General features: G+C 37.2%; 1 protein-coding gene across 3 annotated transcripts in view; it reads left to right on the forward strand.

Annotated features, from left to right (window-relative positions):
* Nucleotides 1–21268, forward strand: part of CFTR (CF transmembrane conductance regulator) — a 196237-nt gene that overhangs the window by 80163 nt on the left and 94806 nt on the right. The gene's annotated exons all lie outside the window — the stretch shown is intronic.

The raw sequence follows: 21268 nt of genomic DNA on the forward strand, positions 1-21268 counted from the left end.
ACCATAGCCTAATGAAACAAACATTGACCACCAGTAGGGAATCAGCAATTAAATTGTGATTAGATCTCATCCTTTGGCCTTGAACATGTAACCATACAACTTTTAGTGACTAATTCTCTGAAACAGAGGCAAAATTACGATGAATCACTTCGTGACAATATCAAGGAATGAGCTAATCATCTGGAAATACAGAAAGCATTCCAAGTGAAGTCAGTACATGGATCTTATACTATTCAATACATAAATTGCATAATAAAGGGTTCAATAATTATTGGTGTTAATGGTAGGGAATATATCATTATGAGGTTGATCAGCAGGGAAAATATCACATTATGAGGTTTATCAGTAGTATTGCCTGAATAGTGATCTTGATTCAAAATCACTATCCTTGGTAAATGGCATTTGACATTAGTAGATTCCTTTAAATCAACTTTTATGAAAAAAATTGCAGTGGAATAAAATGAAGCTTAAAATGCAGTGCAAGAAAAATAGAAAAAAGGCTAATTGTGGATTAGATAGAAACTGCAGTCCTTACAAAAGAGGGCTACATCCTTGAACAAATGGCTTTTTATGTATATACTGACTCATTCAACAGTAGTTTTTAAAAGCTCCATTCTCTTATTTTTCATACACTCTGAAAGCATAATAAAAATGAAAACTATCCTGAAAAATACTGGATTTACGTTGAAGAAAATATTCCTCATTCCTCAAAAACTCTTCTTCCAGGGATAGTGTTTACGACCTAGAGGTTGGAACACTCATTACATTTGTTATAAAGCATCTGCATGTTTCTAGAGAATACAGATATTTGTCTAGGAGGGGGCTAGGATGTAGGACTGATAGTGAGTGCCCTGCAAGATAAATCAGGGGCTCTATTTGTTTATTAGTGGCAAGGTGTTGGCAGGTTTCTGGTAGGTTTTATTTTTTGCTTTGAATATATCTTTTCCCATAGAAACGGTTTTATAAATAGTGTCTTGATTCCCCCAAGTAAACCTATGGAAGTATAATTAACCCAAATACGGCATAGCTATATCAGTAGTAGTAAATTCAGCGGTATAGGTACCTAATTCATAGAATGAGCATTTACTATCTTCTGAATAGTGTGCTAGGTCCTGAGAATGCCAAGTTGAATAAGATGTGGTCTATTTTCTAAAGAGTGCATAGTAAAGTGACCTGTATTTTAATGAATGGTTGTATGGTATGTGAATTATATCTTGATAAAACTGTTAAAATAATGAAGGAAAGAGGATAAGAATAAAAACATATTCCTTTTTTTTTCTGATTCCATGGCCAGCCTTAAAATTATTTTTAAAGTGTATAATACTTTTTCTTTTTTTTTTTTTAATATATTCTCAAGGTAGTACAACCATCACTACATTTTGAACTCCTCTAAAAGAAATTCCGGTTAGCAATCAATTTACATTCTGTCATACCTAACTCGTCCACCCAGCCCTAAGCAAACTTTTGTCTTTAAAATATTCCTATTCTAGATATTTCACATAATTAGAATCATACAATATATGGTTTTCTGTGCCTAAATGAACTTTTAAACTATAAGAAAATAGGGAGTCTTAATTTTGAAAACATTTATTGAAACTTGCTGTCTTTTATGAAAATATGAATAGAGCAAGATCTATATACTGCGGAAGTTCATGGGCCAGTAGGGAAAAAAATCAATAAAGAATGTAATGCTTGCTCTAATAGGAACAAAAGAGACATTTCTATAGGAGTAAAAGGATGAAGCTGAGACTGCTAATGTAAGGAATAATCTCCAGAGGAGGCACAAGGCTGATGTCCTCTGATGGAATGATTCCCTGTGGAATTCTAATGGTGACAAGAGTGAAACTTATGGCGTTGGAGGAATTTTTTTTGATTAAGAACATTAGAGCTGCCAATAGGAATAGAGAAGATTAGGTTGATATGAAGAAGTGAAGATTGATGAGTGATGTTCCCTGGATTGTTGAGAAAATTAAATGAGATAAATAGAAGGTGCCTAACACAACATCTGGTACAAATTAGCCATTCAGTAAACAGTAGCTCATTTCTATTTCCTTTGGAGGTGGAGAATACTGCTAGAGAGCATGACGTAAGATAAATGTGTCTGAGAGCCTGTTCTTGTTAGTGAGTACTGGGGAAACAAGGTGGGGTTTGGCGTAATTGAAGAGAACCATGAAAAATCATCAATATCAATTTTGATGCTGACAAAAGCAGTTTTAAGAGAAAATTATAAAAGTGGTCATCTATAGCTGCTCTACATGACCCAATCAACAAAAGTTGGAGTGTTCTGTGGGAGAAAACAGTTGGCATACGATCCTGAAGGTCTGGCGTGTAGGCATATTGGTTCCATGCTCCAGAAATGGCCACAGGGTTGGGAGGTGCTTCTAGTTTCTCTCTCCCTTTCAGACCCCACAACATGACTTCTGTGATTACCAGACACCGTTCACTGTGGTGGAGGCAAGGTGGGTACAAAATGAAAACTTTATTATCCCTTTACTCAAAGAAAACATATGCAAAGAGACCATTTCAATACAATATAGCAAGCGTTGGGGTAGAAGTACTCTCAGGCACTACAGAAGTCCAGTTGAGGGAGCTTCTCAGGGAGGCTTTCTCTAAAAACAGACACCTTGAAGGATAAGTAAAAATGGAAAATATATTCTGGACAGAGGAAACTGCATGAGCAGAAAAACCAGACATGAAACCACTTGGTTTGCGCAGGGAACCACAAGCATCTTGAGAGAACGAGAGTATTATTGGGGGACAGTGAGTGGGGAGGAATGAAGCTGGAGGGCCATGTCTTGGGAGCCTTGAAAACCAGTCTCAGGAATTTGGTCTTGGAGAGCTTTAATCAGGGAAGTGTAATCAGCTTTGCAATTTAGATATATCTCTTTGGCTGTGATATGAGAAGCAGAATTAAGGTGGATGTGATTCAAACCTTTGTGGACTAACAGAAAGAACAGAGATTTTGAAACCTGATAGAGCTGGGCTACTGAAGAAAGTTACTTAACCTTGCTGTATACTGAGTTTTATCCTCTGCAATATAAGGATAATATTACCTATTTTATAGGGTTTTGTGGATTCTTCTGGCACATAGAAAGTACTTAATAAATAAAACAGTGATTATTAGTAGTAGTAGTAGTAATAGTAGTACTATTTGCTATTCTGATTAGAAGGAGGAAGACTAATAGGAAGCTATTTCAGTAATCCAGATAATGTCAATGATGGACAAGAAGAGACTAAAGTATCAGAGTAATTATGAGAAGATAAGGAATCCCTTATTTGTGTACTATTCAATATTTGCATCCTTAGGAAAGGGCATCAGGAAAAATGAGCCTTTGGGAAAAAGTGAATATTTTTTTCCTCGAGAAGTTGGTTTAGGATTAAGGATTCCTTACATAACAGGAACTGGAAAGAGGTACAGGTAGAGAGGCTATGGGTTTAGAAAAGAAGGATGTGGAGGTCAGTTAAGATGTCTGATCTTACGATGACTAAGATGTCTGATCAAGCAGAGGGATCACAGGTATTGCTAACAAAGTACCAGTGGAGGACACCACTAGATGGGTTTTAATAATGATGATGTTCTTTGTTTTTTTATTGTACAATTCACTCTTCATCCTCTTTGCCTTAAAATAGCAAATAAAACACTTAGTTTTTTATTTTTAATAGTCCCTGAGTCCCTGCTCCTTTCTGTCCTGCTGACGTTTGCAACTGACTTAGGTCTTCCTAGTCATCTTATGTTAGGCAAAAGCATCCAGTCTCTCCTAAATTCCTGTACTTTAAACTGGCAAATGTAGTAAGTACAATGAGTACATTAGTATATGATTTTCTCTTCTCTTTACTGAATGTTTCCTGTATGCTGTTATCTATCCAACTACATGGTAAATTCCTTGAGAATAGTGATTCTAAACATTTTATTCTGGGATACTCCACCAAACACATTGATAGGGAGAAGGATAAATTCTTGTTGGATGACTGTTTCAGAAATATTTTGAAGTAGGCATGTCAGTTGCAAGAATTTTGCTCAGAAAATGTTCTTTTCTGAGCCTCACAGTCTCAGAGTTTGAGGAGACAATTATACAACAACAAGTTTTTGCTGGGAGTGACAAATAAAAATAATTAAAAATGCTAGACTATCCTGAAAGTCAAAATCAAGTTTCCCCTATTTTAAATGACTTTAAAAGTTACCGATTTTTGTTGTTGTTAAACAACTGTTCCCGCCTTTGAAAGAGGCCAGTGAGGACCTTCCAAAATGAAGGTTTTATTTTTTTAAGCATTTGGTGGAGGAGTTTTGAGCACAGGAACACAAAATACCTACAGAATCCTTGAGGGTTAACAGCTGGTGTCAGCCCAACACTCCCTCAGCGTGTTCTCTCTGTGGCCCCTATCACCAAATACAAACGTTCATGATTCAGTAGGTTTTCATTTTGACTGGCAAAGCTGATCTGTTTCTTAATGTACTACATCTAGACTTGGGGCTGTAGATGAGGCGGAATATTTTCTTCCTCATTTTTGTGTTTTTATTCAACTTTGATATCTACAAAGCACTTGAGTGTGTAATGATGCCTGGTGTCATAGGAGTAGGCAGGTAGGTGCAAATTTGCTTCGATAGGAAAAAGCATGCACAACATAGTTCACATAGTTTTCTGATTTCAGTCTGTGGTTGAAAACTATTCAGCCAGTGGGATTTAGTGAAGACTCTATCACAGGGAAGAGCATGGAGACAGTGCTATGCTGATAGAATAAATTGTAACAAGCAGACACGAGTAAGCAAGTCCTGTTGACTCTTCACCTTTAGGTCTCCTCTTTCAGGAACTTTTCCATGTCTTGCTTATATGTCCTACTTTGGATCTAGATTATAGTAGAATGGATTTCTAGACAAATTAATAGTTAATTCTTAAAAATACCATTTTGTATCCTTGTGCCCATTAACTTCTCCTCCAAATTTTTCTTTCCACGTTCCCAAACTACCCTTAGAATCCTCCTATTTGTGACTTTTGTAACCAGCACTGAAGATTTTACTAGCTCAAAAAGAGGAATTAATATAATTGGGCCCCCGTTAATTTACTTATCCCGTAAGGAGATTATAATCATATTTTGTCATTGAAAGAGTGACAGGTTTCACTGTCCTCTTGCCTTTTAAAACTTTCCAGAATACCGCTCCTTTGCCATTCTCCAATATCTTATCCTATGACACTGTCTCACAACTGACAGCAACAGATCCCAGGCAGGCTAGTGTTTGGGTACCAAGTAATTGGACTGTCTTTCTTCAGTGACTCACTCTCTTGTAAGAGGACCTGGTTTGGAGCCGTAATTGGCTTTTGTAACAGTGCATGGTGGGAGGTGGGGTGGGGGATGTGAGAAGAGGTCCGAGGCTTAGGATATGTTACTGGTTTCCACAGAGCTGTTGCAGTCCTTCTGTAACCACAAAATGGTCGTCATTAGGTAAATATTTGTCATGGCCATTCATTACATACACATTGTAATAAAAATATTTACTGTGTAAGTTGAAGAAGTAACATCTGTTTGTGTTTTCTATTCCACTAGACAGTTTTCACATTTAGTCACTAGAAGAAAAAAACATTGGGAGGGAACTTGGCAAGAGATTACTAAGAGAAAGAAATCTTGGGAGGGAAACTGGCAAGAAATATGAAAAACTTGGGAGGGAAGTAAGCAAAGAAATGAGTTAACAGCTGTTCTGGAAAATAAATTCCATCATGCAGATACCACAAGACTAATTAAATTTGAATTTGACCCCTGGATCTTCAAATCTGGCCAAAACTCACCTGCATTGAACAGACTTGACCTTTGGGTGGTCAATCCACCATTGTAGGAGAATTCAGGAATGTTCAGTTGGGAGATCTGTAAATAAAAAATGGCCACACAAATGAACATTTGCATTCAATAGTAGCCAAGATATAATAGACATCCAAAACAGATATTCGAAACACACTGAACTATGTCCCCTAAACCAGAATAAACCACACTAAGTGACTGTACCTTGAACCACCTGTCATTTTCTACTGATAGGTAATTAAGTTTGAAAGCACTCCCATTTATTTATTGTAATATGAAGCAACTACATTTATTTAATAAAACTGTGGAACCAAACAGGAACACCATAGCGTTTCCTGAACTAGACTATTATTTCACTTCATTTGAACCCTGGAACTTAAAAATAAATACTAGCTAACATCCATTGGGAGGGCACAAGTCAGCATTGCTCTGCTAAGCATTTTTGCACGCATTGATCCATTAATTCTAACTTTCTAGTTATCTAGTGACCACTTTCCCTAGAGTTTGCAATCAAAATGAAAATGTGCTGAATTCTAAAAGTGTGAACTAGGGTTTAGCAATTAAGATTACAATTCTGGAACTAATTATTAGCTTAAACAAATGGGAGTTCTTACATCTCTAAAACCTGAATAACCCTAAGACTGCCCCTCTTCCTAAGATGTGGGCAGATCAACAGAACGGTAGCATAAAAGTCGAATTATAAAAGAATCTTTAGTTGCAAGAAAAAAAAAAAGTCAAGTTATAACTGTCTGGGACCAAGCTATCTCATGAATAGATAATGAAATTAAGATATTTAAGCCAGGCCCCTCATATTAAAAAACAAAACATCATTAAGTTTTCCAAAGGTCAAAGCCATGCTGTATCATTATATATAGGCCTGATGTTTCATCCCTTTTGAAGAACTGGGATACTGGACCCCACACTCCTGGAATTTTCCATTTTGTAGTGATGGCTAATTCAACAAGGTCAAGAGAAGATTTTACACTTATATTTTAATAGAACTTTAGACTTTAATAGAACCTTAGAACTTGGTAATGTTCATAAATTCCTTTCCAGGAAGGGACACTTGGGTTTTCTAAAAATTTAGTATAAGTATTCTGTAGACAAAAATTGCCCTTGAAATGGCAACTATATTACCATGAATATGTTTCAGAACCAAGTCTGTAATACCTAATTTTTATTTAGAAGGTTTAATTACCCTTGATTCAAATTTCATAAATTAAAAAATTGATTTCAATAAGCATTTGTTGAGTTTCTGCTGTGGACACAGTATATGTTAGGTACTCTGAATGCTGCCTGCAAGTATAACAAGGGTCCTGTCTGTAATGAGTTTTTGACTTACAGATTTTTTGGGGGGGGGAAATATATCTATATACACACACATATATATGAATATATATATTCACTCATGTAGTAAATATTTGTGAGTGCAAACATTAAACTAGGGACTGCATCAAACTCTCGGAATTACTGGTAAAAAAGGCACAATCCCTGTCCTCAAAGGTCTTCCACTCTGGTGGAGGTGAACAAGTAAAACCAGTGCAGTTTGTTAAGTTCTACGATATTGGTTAATACCGGGTACTTATATGGTATAGAGAAGCAGCACTTAATCTGGTCTTAGAAGGTCAGGTGAGGTTTCCCTGGAGGAAGTGACATCTAAGGTGAGAGAGATGATGGATGAGTAGGAACCATTTGAATGAAGAACAGGGAGAATATTCCAGAAAGAGAACACAATGTACAAAGCTGGGAGCCAACAGAGAACATTGTACCTTCGAGGAGCTATGATCAGTTGTGTGTGGCTGGGGTGTAGGATGAAATGGGCTGGAGTCAAGTGAGAGCACTGCACTTTCAGGGGAACTCTAGGTGGTGCAGCGAAGCTGGGACCTGGAAAGGAAGGCGTATATGATGAGAGCCGAACTGGGAGAGAACAATCAGATCGTGGTTTTTGTCTCCCCACTTGCCAGCAATTAAACCAAATAGCCAAAAGAGGCAGAAAGAGAGAGTCATCCACACTTCACTTTCATGTTTCATATACCTGGGGAAATGCAGTTCTCATGCAGCGGTTTAGCTGCAAGAGGAGTTGGTGAAACGTGGTGCTTAGTGGGAGCACAGGCCCCTTGGGAGGGGAGCAGGTGGGTCCTCCATGGTTGCTTTTCTTCACTGGAGGGAGTACCATAATAAAAACAATATTTTAGGGAGATTTATCCAGTGTAACATGAAAACTGGAGGGGGTAATGGAGATGTGGATAGACATTTATGAAATATTGTTATGCACATTTTAAAGTGTAAGAAATGAAAGTTTGAGAGACTTGTTGAAGATCACGTCTCATAACTGATGGGACCAGCAAGAGAATCCAAATCTTCTGACTTCTTCTCTTTTTTGCTATACTCGATTAGGGTTGTTGCCTATTAGAAACTCCTACGACTTATGCATTGAACATTGCAGACTTTGAGTTAGGACTTCAGGCTGGTTAATGTCACTATGATTGTAACAGTATTATTAAACCATTGGGATTATAAGTCTGCCATTTGTGAAAGAGAAGGTTACGATGACAAAGACTTGTGAACTAACGGCACTGAAAATTTCGTGACATAGTTTTGAAAAGTCTTTGCAGGATATTTATTTTCATATAATTGACATATCAGGCTACCATACTCCTAAATTCCGTACTCCTTGATCTTGGGAAGACCACCTATACTAACACACTTGAAATTTAAATGTCAAGACATTTCTACCCATATCTTCTTCCAAATTATCTTCTTTTCTTCTCACCTTGGGGCAGAATCTCCTCTTCACGCCTCATGACCTCAAATTTAAAATATGGAGGCCTAAGTAGGTGGGCAGTCAGCTCAGGGAAGAAAGCCTTCTCAGGGAAAGTTGAGCAGCTGGTTTTTTAAAATGAGCTCTTGAGAGAATAAGGATCTTGGTAGGATTACTTCAGAGGTGATGGGTAAGGACATATTGAAGCCCATCTCCTGGGGCTACTAGGACCTACTGGTCCTACTAGGGACCTGGGAGACCTGCGAGGAACTCCAGAGCAGGATCAAGTGTGAGGTAACACAGTAATGTGCCAATGAAGCTCTTGAGAAAGGAGTACTTTCTAGATGCTGGATTTGTCCCAGTATCTTGGGCGGGTAGACCTAGAAAAGATAGTTAAGGAATGAGTAGGTTCTTAACTGCCAATTCTTAGACCAACTGAATTAAAATCATCTAGAGAGAGCTTTTAGAAAATAGATTGTTAAGAATCATTTCAGAGAATCTGAAGTCTGGAGTCCAGAAATCTGTCATTAAATGAGTCTAATGTAGAGCTAGAACACAATAAATAAGATTCTTTGTCTCAAGTATCTTTTTTAGCTTCCTTGGGGACACTTATCTCAAGATACGTTAAAGCACTGCATTTTACAGCTCTTCAAGCTATGAATAGAATTACATATATACTCACAAGTTCATACATAAAAACCATGTATGTATATATATATATGAATATTAAACAATAGCTTAATATCGACAACAAAAGACTGTAATATCTATTATAATAGTGCTTTTTGTACTTTTGTTGGGTCCAATAACGAATATATTGGAATTCGAGTTTTCTGCTATGAATCGGTCAGTACCAAAGCCCAGTGAAAGAAGAGTTTTTATTTTTCAAGTTGATAGAATGTTCTCACTTCTTAAGCTTTCTAGCAAGGATTAATCTTTAGCCAATATTTGTAGGTACAGCTATTTGTAATCAAGTTTGACTTAGGCCAACAGACTGTCTTCCCTAATGAACAGAACTCCGATTTTTAATTTATAGCATTCATTCATGTATATTCCCTGCTTTAGAAGTTAACCTCCCTCTTTGGATACGTATCATACAGTGCTACATCCACAGTTACAACAGCTGTGTGCAAAAATGCTTAATTCATTTTTTCTCTCTATACAGTACTCTTTTGGCTTTCTCACATTCTCTTCTTCCTCTCTTCTCCCTTCCCCTTCCCTCTGTTCCCCCAACACTTCTTTTCTCCTTCCTCCTTCTTGCCTAGTTTCCTTGTGCATAAAGCATAATACAAGTGCTTAGTAATTATTAAACATTAATAACAGTGGCATTAACTGTCTAATGATTCACTGTTAAAGACATGTTTATTGAATGGCATTACTTCTGAAGTTCATGTTCCCGCAACCCAAGCTTCTCACCATCCTCCCTTACCACAAGCAGCTGTATTGTCAAGGCTGTTCTGAAGAGTGATAAGACAGCCATAAAACAAGGTTTATGGTATTTTCCTATCTACAGAGCCACAGCAAGCTCAAATGTACTCAGCAAATATTGCAAAATTACATAGGACCATTAAATGTAACACTTCACCCTTTCTTTAAAGTTCTCTCTCTCTCAATATACTAATACCCTATACCATTCCTCTATGTTCACGTCAGAGTCGATGAGCTTTGTATTAGCAGTTCCTCCTGAACAGCTTCTGGTTTGTCTGGCTCAGTTGAATAATATCAGGGTGATGAAATTTAGGTGCATTTTAAAAAAGTAAAGTGGTACACGTTTGTGTGAAAAGTGTGTTCATAACATTGGGTATATTATATACTTTTTTAATAATAAAATAAGTTAATCTTTATTGCACATTTATTATAATATTACTTTTACCCTCGCTGGTACTCTTTATCTAAGTATTTTCAAGTGCTTTACAATCTCAAACAGACTTAATGTTTTTTGTGCACAGAATCCTTTGAAGTTGACATTTGCCTTTCTGACCAGCATGTTGTAAAGGAAGTTAGCCAGAAGAACAGGTACCTATTCAAACAGGCATAAAAATCACAGGTTAAAATGCAGATTCCTGTACTCTGCCCTAATTCTTCTGAGTAAGAATAGGTGCAGCATTTTTAAGCAAGCTCCCCAGGTGATTCTGAAATAATTGGTCCAGGGATCACACTTTGAAAACCAATGATCCAGATATTTGATTTTATCTGTAAATAAACTGTGATGAGAAAATTATTAAAAACTGAAATGACAGTGTAGGGTGGTTGCAAAGAAAGATTTTTCAGGGTCTCCTTCAATAGGAAAATTAACTGATCACAATTTTTAAAAGTTTATATTTGATTTATTTTAAGATTTAGAAAAATCTTAGTAGTTAATTTTTATATTAGAAATCAAATCATGCCCAGTATCTGAATTCCAATAAATGATTTCCTCCATTTTTTTTTTTTTTTTTTTTTTTTTTTTTTTGCGGTACGCGGTCCTCTCACTGTTGTGGCCTCTCCCGTTGCGGAGCACAGGCTCCGGACGCGCAGGCTCAGCGGCCATGGCTCACGGGCCCAGCCGCTCTGCAGCATGTGGGATCTTCCCGGACCGGGGCACGAACCCGTGTCCCCTGCATCGGCAGGCGGACTCTCAACCACTGTGCCACCAGGGAAGCCCTCCTCCAATAATTTTTATGGGTAACTCCAAGAGAACTCAAGAGAAGTTGCAGCGCAAGTAAAGAGAAATCAAATTTGTCTCTGGTTGCAAAGTTTCCCTGGGCAGCACATGCTCTTATGCTGCTTTTTAAACTCATGATAGCACCAAGGCTGAAAACCAACACCCTTAAGATAAATATAGCACCAGATTGGAGTGCCCTTAGTCATCAGCAAAGATAAATGTTTAACAGAGTATACAAAACAAAGTGTTTTATGTTAAATAGAAGCTAAATACTAATAAAGAAATCTCCAAATGAACAATAAAGTAATCAGAACAAGTACTCACATTAGCAGCAGGATATTGGTTTTATTAATGCATTTGATCTTAAAATAATGGGCTTATTCACAATTCTCTTCAGTCTACCCCTACTATTTTGTTTCACTTCAATCTCAGCAGCTTTCTAGTAATTATGATCTTTGAGATATTTGTTAAATTATCCATATTGACACATTTCTCTTCATAAATGGTTTCAGTCCAGAAAAGGAGGCCAAGTGCATTGGCTCAGAACATCAAATCTTTTTCAGACGCAGGAATCTCTTATTTTCGTGCTTTTTCAAGGTAATCTGCATCACTAGCATCTATTCCAGATAGGAAACATTCATATGACAACATCCCTGTTTTCTTAACTATATTGTTAGAGCCCTAGACGAATTGTAAGAACATTTCACCAAATCCTCAAGTCCATTCTCTAGTAGGTCTGCGTCTTTATTCCCATCCTGCCCGGGGAGGGGGAAGGGTAAGCTGGGACAAAGTAAGAGAGTGGCATGGACATATATACACTACCAAATGTAAAACCAATAGCTAATGGGAAGCGGCCGCGTAGCACAGGGAGATCAGCTCTGTGCTTTGTGACCACCTAGAAGGGTGGGATAGGGAGGGTGGGAGGGAGGGAGACGCAAGAGGGAGGAGATATGGGGAGATACGTATATGTATAGCTGATTCACTTTGTTATAAAGCAGAAACGAACACACCATTGTAAAGCAATTATATTCCAATAAAGATGTTAAAAACAAACAAACAAAAAAGAACATTTCACCAAATCCTTCTCACCATCATTCTTCCATAAACCCCAAGCTTCAGACAATCACTGTTACGAATGTGATATGTACTTTTCAATCCATTTAAATGAATTTACACCATATATATTTATCTATAAACAATACTTAATTGTTTTGTGTGGCTTTAAAATTTACATAAATGGTATAATTTGTACACATAATTCTGCAACTTGCTTTCTTTGTTCCAGTTACCTTTTTGAGGTCTAGCTATGCTACTTAGATGTAGAAATTTATTTCATTCTATTAAACTGCTGGATGGTGCTTATGTGTAACATTTTATTTACTCCGCTCTTGATGAATATTTAGATTGTTCTAAGATTTTACTGAGTACTTCAATGACAATCTTTGAATATTTCTCTTTGCACGTATGTAAGAGCTTCTCCTGTATAAATAGATGAATTGTGGTGTCCTAGGATATGTATGTACATTTCCAGTATCGCTAGATGCTGCCAAATTGTATTTTAAAGTAGCTGTACCGATTTACACTACGAACAGTCATTTATGAGCGTTCCCATTTCCTCAATCTTTGAAAACTCTTGTTTTTGACAGAGAGTTTAATTTTTGCCATTCTAAGTTGTAAGAAGTCCTATCTCTTTACTGTTCTAATTTGCAGTTCCCTGATTGCTTGTGAGATTATATTTGTTAGCCATTTGACTACATATCCTTTGCCATTTTTTTGGTAAGATTGTGGAAGCTGTGAGATGTGCCTTATACACCTCTGTCGTAGGGAATGTAATTGAATGAGGGCCCACTGCTATGAGTTAAAATCCTTCACTTTCAGAGTTTGTCTTGAGACTACACCTTCCCACAAATGATTGAGTGTGGCAGGGATACTGAAGCAGATTTGTGTCTGAAAGACATGGGACTTATTTATTAATGGATTTTGGCTCAGAGGCTCTCAGATGGCTCTGTCAGACCTTGCTTAGATTGCAAAGTGTTCTAATGTCTTTCCATCTAACCTTCTGTCCTTCTCTCCTTCGCTCAGGGGTTGGAACTGCATTGAGGTCTGACAGCTCTCCCAGCCTTCCTTGCCTCCTTTCCTGTTTTCTTTTATGCAAGTATTTCCCATAATAAGATAATTTCATGTTCAATAGTTTCTTGGTATCTGCAGCTTGGAGGGACTGTACTAAAACAGTTATATACATTGCATTACTCTCCTTTAGGGATGGGAGGTAATGCAACGTATGTTTTGTTCTGGAATCTTTTGTTATAGAGAGTTTTTTTGATTTTCATATAATGAATTATATCTATATTGTCTTTTATGGTTTGTTCTTTATCTTTAAGACAATCCTTTCTAATACAAATCTTAAAAATATATTCTTGTGTATTCTCAATATTCTTAAAGTTTCAGTTTTTGCATTCAGGACTACAAACCATTGGAATTAATTTTTGTATTTGGTATGAGCTAGGGGTCTAATTTTATCTTCCAAATGGAGATCCATATGTCATGAGATAATTTTCTGAGCAGTTTCTCCTTTCCCTATAAACTATCATTCTAACACTTTTATGCTAGGTTCTGATCTGTGTGTGGGTTTGTTTGTTTGTTTGTGGAATCTTCTGTTCCGTTCATCTGTCTGTTTACTCTCCATCAGAATCTACTTTTCAAATGACAGTAGGCTTACCATTTAACTTTATTTATTATTTAGGGTTAACGAGTGTGCTCTAGCGACATATCCCAGTATCTTAAGCTGGCCAGAGAGATAAGTTGGGGGCAGACTTGGTTAGGTTCGAACCTAACCTTCCTTTGTGAGGAAGTCACAAAGGTTCTCCCAGGCATGAAGCCACATCTCAGCTCAAAATCCAGCTCTTTCATTAAGTTGTCCTTGATAGATTATAGATTGTAAGCTCCCGAATGCAGGGGATTAATCGTAACCATCTCTAAATTGCCTAAAATACTTGCTCACTGTTTGGAACATATGCCTATAATAATTTAAACTTGTCCTGGTTCCCAAAGCATAGAGCAAATTACAACCCTGCCCTTGCCCTTGAGAAGCTCACAGTCTTTGAGGGTAAACAGACAATTAATAAGAAAAGACATAAAAGCTCTTATAACACATAGGAACAGAAAAGTCATGACTAGTTGTCAAAGAAGTCATGGAAGACTTTATGGAGGATATTAAATTTTTATTGATTTTAAAGGAATTTGCCAGATAAAGAAGTAGAGGAAAGCCATTCTAGATAGAGGGACCGGCAGGTGCAAATAGTAAAAGATATGGTAAATTTGGAGAACAATAAAACTTCCGTGTGGCTAAGGGTCAAGACGTATTTGGAAGAGTGCTGGGAGGTGAGTCTGAAGAAATGAGCTGGGAAAAGTTTTGTATGCCATCTTTCTATTTTTATTTTTTTAATTTATTTATTTTTTGGCTGCATGGGGTCTTCATTGCTGCGCACGGGCTTTCCCTCTAGTTGTGGCGAGCAGGGCCTGCTCCTCGTCGTGGTGCTTGGTCTTCTTATTGTGGTGGCTTCTCCTGCTGCAGAGTATGGGCTCTAGGCGTGCGGTCCTCAGCAGTTGTGGCTCATGGGCTCCAGAGCGCAGGCTCAGCAGTTGTGACGTAGGGGCTTAGTTGCTCCGTGGCATGTAGGCTCTTCCTGGACCAGGGCTCAAACGTGTGTCCCGTGCACTGGCAGGTGGATTCTTAACCACTGCGCCACCAGGGAAGTGCCTGTGTGCCATCTTTTAAAGTTTGGATTTTATTCTGGAGTTCACAAGGATCCAATATATTTTTGGTTGTTTGTTTTATGATGTTTTGTTTTAAGCAGGGATGTGACATGATCAGTTCGACTGAATGAATTTGAATTGTTCAAAGTAATGTGGATCATACGTTCTTTGGCCAAGCTATCCGCTACCAGCTGAGAAAAAATGACTTCTCCTATATTTTAGGGTCATGGGATATGATGAGCATTCTCCATGAATCGGCTCTCATTATGTTATGTTAACAGGATTGAAGAGGATAAACCTTTGGAAAGTGAGACAACTTGATACTTAAGAACTCCATATCTTCCACATATGTTTTATTATTTTTTTGATAAGAGAACTAGTAACCTAGTTCATAAGAAAAGTATCAATAAACATCCCCTTTTACTTATGCAGAATTCACTTGCTTAGCACCATAATAGTGGATGATAGAGATCAAGCTGAATAAACACATACATATGTGTATGTATACCATACATATACGTGTAAGTAATATATATATATATACACATATCTATGTACATATATAAAGATGTATAAAAATGCAATCTGTATGTGTATATATATGTGTATTCAAATGTATGTGTGTCTATACCCCAGTCACTATAATGAGTATTTTGGATAGCAGTTGTGATAACCTCTGGTTAGATATACTATAGTTACCAAAGAAAATATTTTATACACCATTAAAATATTATTGAGGAAAGTACAGCTAGCGGATAAAGTCTTTTTAAAATTTTTATTATTTATTTAATTTTTAAAAACATTTTTATTGGAGTATAATTGCTTTACAATAGTGTGTTAGTTTCTCCTTTATAACAAAGTAAATCAGTTATACCTATACATATATCCCCATATCTCCTCCCTCTTGTGTCTCCCTCCCTCCCACACTCCCTATCCCACCCTTACAGTTGGTCACGAAGCACCGAGCTGATCTCCTGTGCTATGTGACTGCTTCCCACTAGCTATCTATTTTACATTTGGTAGTGTATATATGTCTGTACATACACTACCACTCTCTCACTTTGTCCCAGCTCACACGTCCCCCTCCCCGGGTCCTCAAGTCCATTCTCTAGTAAGTCTGAGTCTTTATTCCCTTCTTGCCCCTAGGTTCTTCATGACCTTTTTTTTTTTCTTTTTTAGATTCCATATATTTGTGTTAGCATACAGTATTTGTTTTTCTCTTTCTGACTTACTTCACTCCGTATGACAGACTCTAGGTCCATCCACCTCACTACAAATAACTCAATTTCATTTCTTCTTATGGCTGAGTAATATTCCATTGTATATATGCGCCACAACTTCTTTATCCATTCATCTGTTGATGGACACTTAGGTTGCTTCCATGTCCTGGCTATTGTAAATAGAGCTGCAATGAACATTGTGGTATATGACACTTTTTGAATTATGGTTTTCTCAGGGTCTATGCCCAGTAGTGGGATTGCTGGGTCATATGGTAGTTCTATTTGTAGTTTTTTAAGGAACCTCCATACTGTTCTCCATAGTGGCTGTATCAATTTACATTCCCACCAACAGTGCAAGAGGGCTCCCTTTTCTCCACACCCTCTCCAGAATTTATTGTTGGTAGATTTTTTGATGATGGCCATTCTGACTGGTGTGAGGTGATACCTCATTGTAGTTTTGATTTGCATTTCTCTAATGATTAATGATGTTGAGCATTCCTTCATGTGTTTGTTGGCAATTGGTATATCTTCTTGGGAGAAATGTTGATTTAGGTCTTCTGCCCATTTTTGGATTGGGTTGTTTTTTTGATTTTGAGCTGCATGAGCTACTTGTAAATTTTGGAGATTAATCCTTTGTCAGTTGCTTCCTTTGCAAATATTTTCTCCCATTCTGAGGGTTATCTTTTCGTCGTTTGTGGTTTCTTTTGCTGTGCAAAAGCTTTTAAGTTTCATTAGGTCCCATTTGTTTATTTTTGTTTTTATTTCCATTTCTCTAGGAGGTGGGTCCAAAAGGATCTTGCTGTGATTTATGTCATAGCGTGTTCTGCCTATGTTTTCCTCTAAGAGTTTGATAGTATTTGGCCTTACATTAAGGTCTTTAATCCATTTTGAGTTTACTTTTGTGTATGGTGTTAGGGAGTGTTCCAATTTCATTCTTTTAGACGTAGCTGTCCAGTTTTCCCAGCACCAGTTATTGAAGAGGCTGTCTCTTCTCCATTGTGTATTCTTGCCTCCTTTATGAAAGATAAGGAGACCATATGTGTGTGGGTTTATCTCTGGGCTTTCTATCCTATTCCATTGATCTATATTTCTGTTTTTGTGCCAGTACCATACTGTCTTGATTCCTGTAGCTTTGTAGTATAGTCTGAAGTCAGGGAGCCTGATTCCTCCAGCTCCATTTTTCTTTCTCAAGATTGCTTTGGCTATTCGAGGTCTTTTATGTTTCCATACAAATTGTGAATTTTTTTGTTCTAGTTCTGTGAAAAATGCCTTTGGTAGTTTGATAGGGATTGCATTGAATCTGTAGATTGCTTTGGGTAGTAGAGTCATTTTCACAATGTTGATTCTTCCAATCCAAGAACATGGTATATCTCTCCATCTGTTTGTATCATCTTTAATTTCTTTCATCAGTGTCTTATAATTTTCTGCATACAGGTCTTTTTTCTCCTTAGGTAGGTTTATTCCTAGGTATTTTATTCTTTTTGTTGCAGTGGTAAATGGGAGTGTCTCCTTAATTTCTCTTTCAGATTTTTCATCATTAGTGTAGAGGAATGCAAGAGATTTCTGTGCATTAATTTTGTATCCTGCTACTTTACCAAATTCATTGATTAGCTCTAGTAGTTTTCTGGTAGCATCTTTGGGATTCTCTATGTATAGTATCATGTCATCTGCAAACAGTGACAGCTTTACTTCTTTTCCAATTTGGATTACTTTTATTTCTTTTTCTTCTCTGATTGCTGTGGCTAAAACTTCCAAAACTATGGTGAATAATAGTGGTGAGAGTGGGCAACCTTGTCTTGTTCCTGATCTTAGTGGAAATGCTTTCAGTTTTTCACCATCGAGGATGATGTTCGCTGTGGGTTTGTAATATATGGCCTTTATTATGTTGAGGTAAGTTCCCTCTATGCCTACTTTCTGGAGGGTTTTTATCATAAATGAGTGTTGAATTTTGTCGAAAGCTTTCTCTGCATCTATTGAGATGATCATATGGTTTTTCTCCTTCAATTTGTTAATATGGTGTATCACATTGATTGATTTGCGTATATTTAACAATCCTCGCATTCCTGCGATAAACCCCACTTGATCATGGTGTATGATCCTTTTAATGTGCTGTTGGATTCTGTTTGCTAGTGTTTTGTTGGGGATTTTTGCATCTATGTTCATCAGTGATATTGGTCTGTAGTTTTCTCTTTTTGTGACATGTTTGTCTGGTTTTTGTATCAGGGTGATGGTGTCCTCGTAGAATGAGTTGGGAGTGTTCGTCCCTCTGCTGTATTTTGGTAGAATTTGAGAAGGATAGGGGTTAGCTCTTCTCTAAATGTTTGATAGAATTCACCTTTGAAGCCATCTGGTCCTGGGCTTTTGTTTGCCGGAAGATTTTTAATCACAGTTTCAATTTCAGTGCTTGTGATTGGTCTGTTCATACTTTCTATTTCTTCCTGGTTTAGTCTCAGAAGGTTGTGCTCTTCTAAGAATTTGTCCATTTCTTCCAGGTTGTCCATTTTTTTGGCATATAGTTGCTTGTAGTAATCTCTCATGATCCTTTGTATTTCTGCAGTGTCAGTTGTTACTGCTGCTTTTTCATTTCTAATTCTATTGATTTGAGTCTTCTCCCTTTTTTTTGATGAGCCAGGCTAATGGTTTATCAGTTTTGTTTATCTTCTCAAAGAAGCAGCTTTTAGTTCTATTGATCTTTGCTACTGTTTTCTTCATTTTTTTTTCATTTATTTCTGATCTGATCTTTATGATTGCTTTCCTTCTGCTAACTTTGGGGTTTTTTTGTTCTTCTTTCTCTAATTGCTTTTGATATAAGGTTAGGTTGTTTATTTGAGATGTTTCTTGTTTCTTAAGGTAGGATTGTATTGCTCTAAACTTCCCTCTTAGAACTGCTTTTGCTGCATCCCATAGGTTTTGGGTCGTCATGTTTTCATTGTCATTTTTTTCTAGGTATTTTTTGATTTCCTCTTTGATTTCTTCAGTGATCTCTTGGTTATTAACTAGTGTATTGTTTAGCCTCATGTGTTTGTATTTTTTACAGACTTTTTCCTGTAATTGATATGTAGTCTAATAGCGTTGTGGTCGGAAAAGATACTTGATACGATTTCAATTTTGTTAAATTTACCAAGGCTTGATTTGTGACCCAGGATACGATCTATCCTGGAGAATGTTCCATGAGTACTTGAGAAGAAAGTGTATTCTGCTGTTTTTGGATGGATGGTCCTATAATTATCAATTAAGTCCATCTTGTTTAATGTATCTTTTAAAGCTTGTGTTTCCTTATTTATTTTCATTTTGGATGATCTGTCCAATGGTGAAAGTGGGGTGTTTAAGCCCCCTACTAAGATTGTGTTACTATCGATTTCCCCTTTTATGGCTGTTAGTATTTACCTTATGTATCGAGGTGCTCCTTTGTTGGGTGCATAAATATTTAAAATTGTTATATCTTCTTCTTGGATTGATCCCTTGATCATTATGTAGTGTCCTTCTTTGTCTCTTGTAATAGTCTTTGTTTTAAAGTCTATTTTGTCTGATATGAGAATTGCTACTCCAGCTTTCTTTTGATTTCCATTTGCATGGAATATCTTTTTCCATCCCCTCACTTTCAGTCTGTATGTGTCCCTAGGTCTGAAATGGGTCTCTTGTAGACAGCATATTTATGGGTCTTGTTTTTGTATCCATTCAGTCAGTCTGTTTTAGGTGGAGCATTTAATCCACTTACATTTAAGGTAATTATTGAAATGGCTATTCCTATTACCATTTTCTTAATTGTTTTGGGTTTGTTATTGTAGGTCTTTTCCTTCTCTTGTGTTTTCTGCCTAGAGAAGTTCCTTTAGCATTTGTTGTAAAGCTCGTTTGGTGGTGCTGAATTCTCTTAACTTTTGCTTGTCTGTAAAGGTTTTAATTTCTCCGTCAAATCTGAATGAGATTCTTGCTGGGTAGAGTAGTCTTGGTTGTAGGTTTTTCCCTTTCATCACTTTAAATATGTCCTGCCACTCCCTTCTGGCTTGCAGAGTTTCTGCTGAAAGATCTGCTGTTAGCCTTATGGGGATGTCCTTGTATTTTATTTGTTGTTTTTCCCTTGCTGCTTTTAATATTTTTTCTGTGTATTTAATTTTTGATAGTTTGGTTAATATGTGTCTTGGCATGTTTCTCCTTGGATTTATCTGTATGGGACTCTCTGTGCTTCCTGGACTTGATTAACTATTTCCTTTCCCATATTAGGGAAGTTTTCAACTATAATCTCTTCAAATATTTTCTCAGTCCGTTTTTTTCTCTTCTTCTTCGGGGGCCCCTATATTTCGAATGTTGGTGTGTTTAATATTTTAATAGTCCCAGAGGTCTCTGAGACTGTCCTCAATTCTTTTCTTTTTTTTTTTTTTCTTCTTTATTTGCTCTGCAGTAGCTATTTCCACTATTTTATCTTCCAGGTCACTTATCCGTTTTTCTGCCTCAGTTATTCTGCTATTGATCCCTTCTAGAGAATTTTTAATTTCATTTATTGTGTTGTTCATGATTGTTTGTTTGCTTTTTAGTTCTTCTAGGTCCTTGTTAAACGTTTCTTGTATTTTCACCATTCTCTTCATTTGGTAGGTCTGGTGGGTTTTTACCTTGCTCCTTCAACTGTTGTGTTTCTGTCTTCTCATTTTGCTTAACTTACTGTATATGGGGTCTCCTTTATGCAGGCTGTAGGTTCGTAGTTCCCGTTGTTTCTGGTGTGTGCCCCCAGTGACTAAGGTTGGTTCAGTGGGTTGTGTAGCCTTCCTGGTGGAGGGGACTAGTGCCTGTGTTCTGGTGGATGAAGCTGGATCTTGTCTTTGTGGTGGGCAGGACCATGTCCGGTGGTGTGTTTTGGTGTGTCTGTGACCTTATTATGATTTTAGGTAGCCTCTCTGCTAATGGGTGGGGTTGTGTTCCTGTCTTGCTAGTTGTTTGGCATAGGGTGTCCAGCACTGTAGCTTGCTGGTCATTGAGTGGAGCTGGGTCTTGGTGTTGAGATGGAGATCTGTGGGAGATTTTCCCCGTTTGATATTACATGGAGTTGTGAGGTCTCTTGTGGACCAGTGTCTTGAAGTTGGCTCTCTCACATCAGATGCACAG

Source organism: Tursiops truncatus, chromosome 9 (genome assembly GCF_011762595.2).
Source record: "Tursiops truncatus isolate mTurTru1 chromosome 9, mTurTru1.mat.Y, whole genome shotgun sequence".
Classification (NCBI taxonomy): Eukaryota; Metazoa; Chordata; class Mammalia; order Artiodactyla; family Delphinidae; genus Tursiops; species Tursiops truncatus.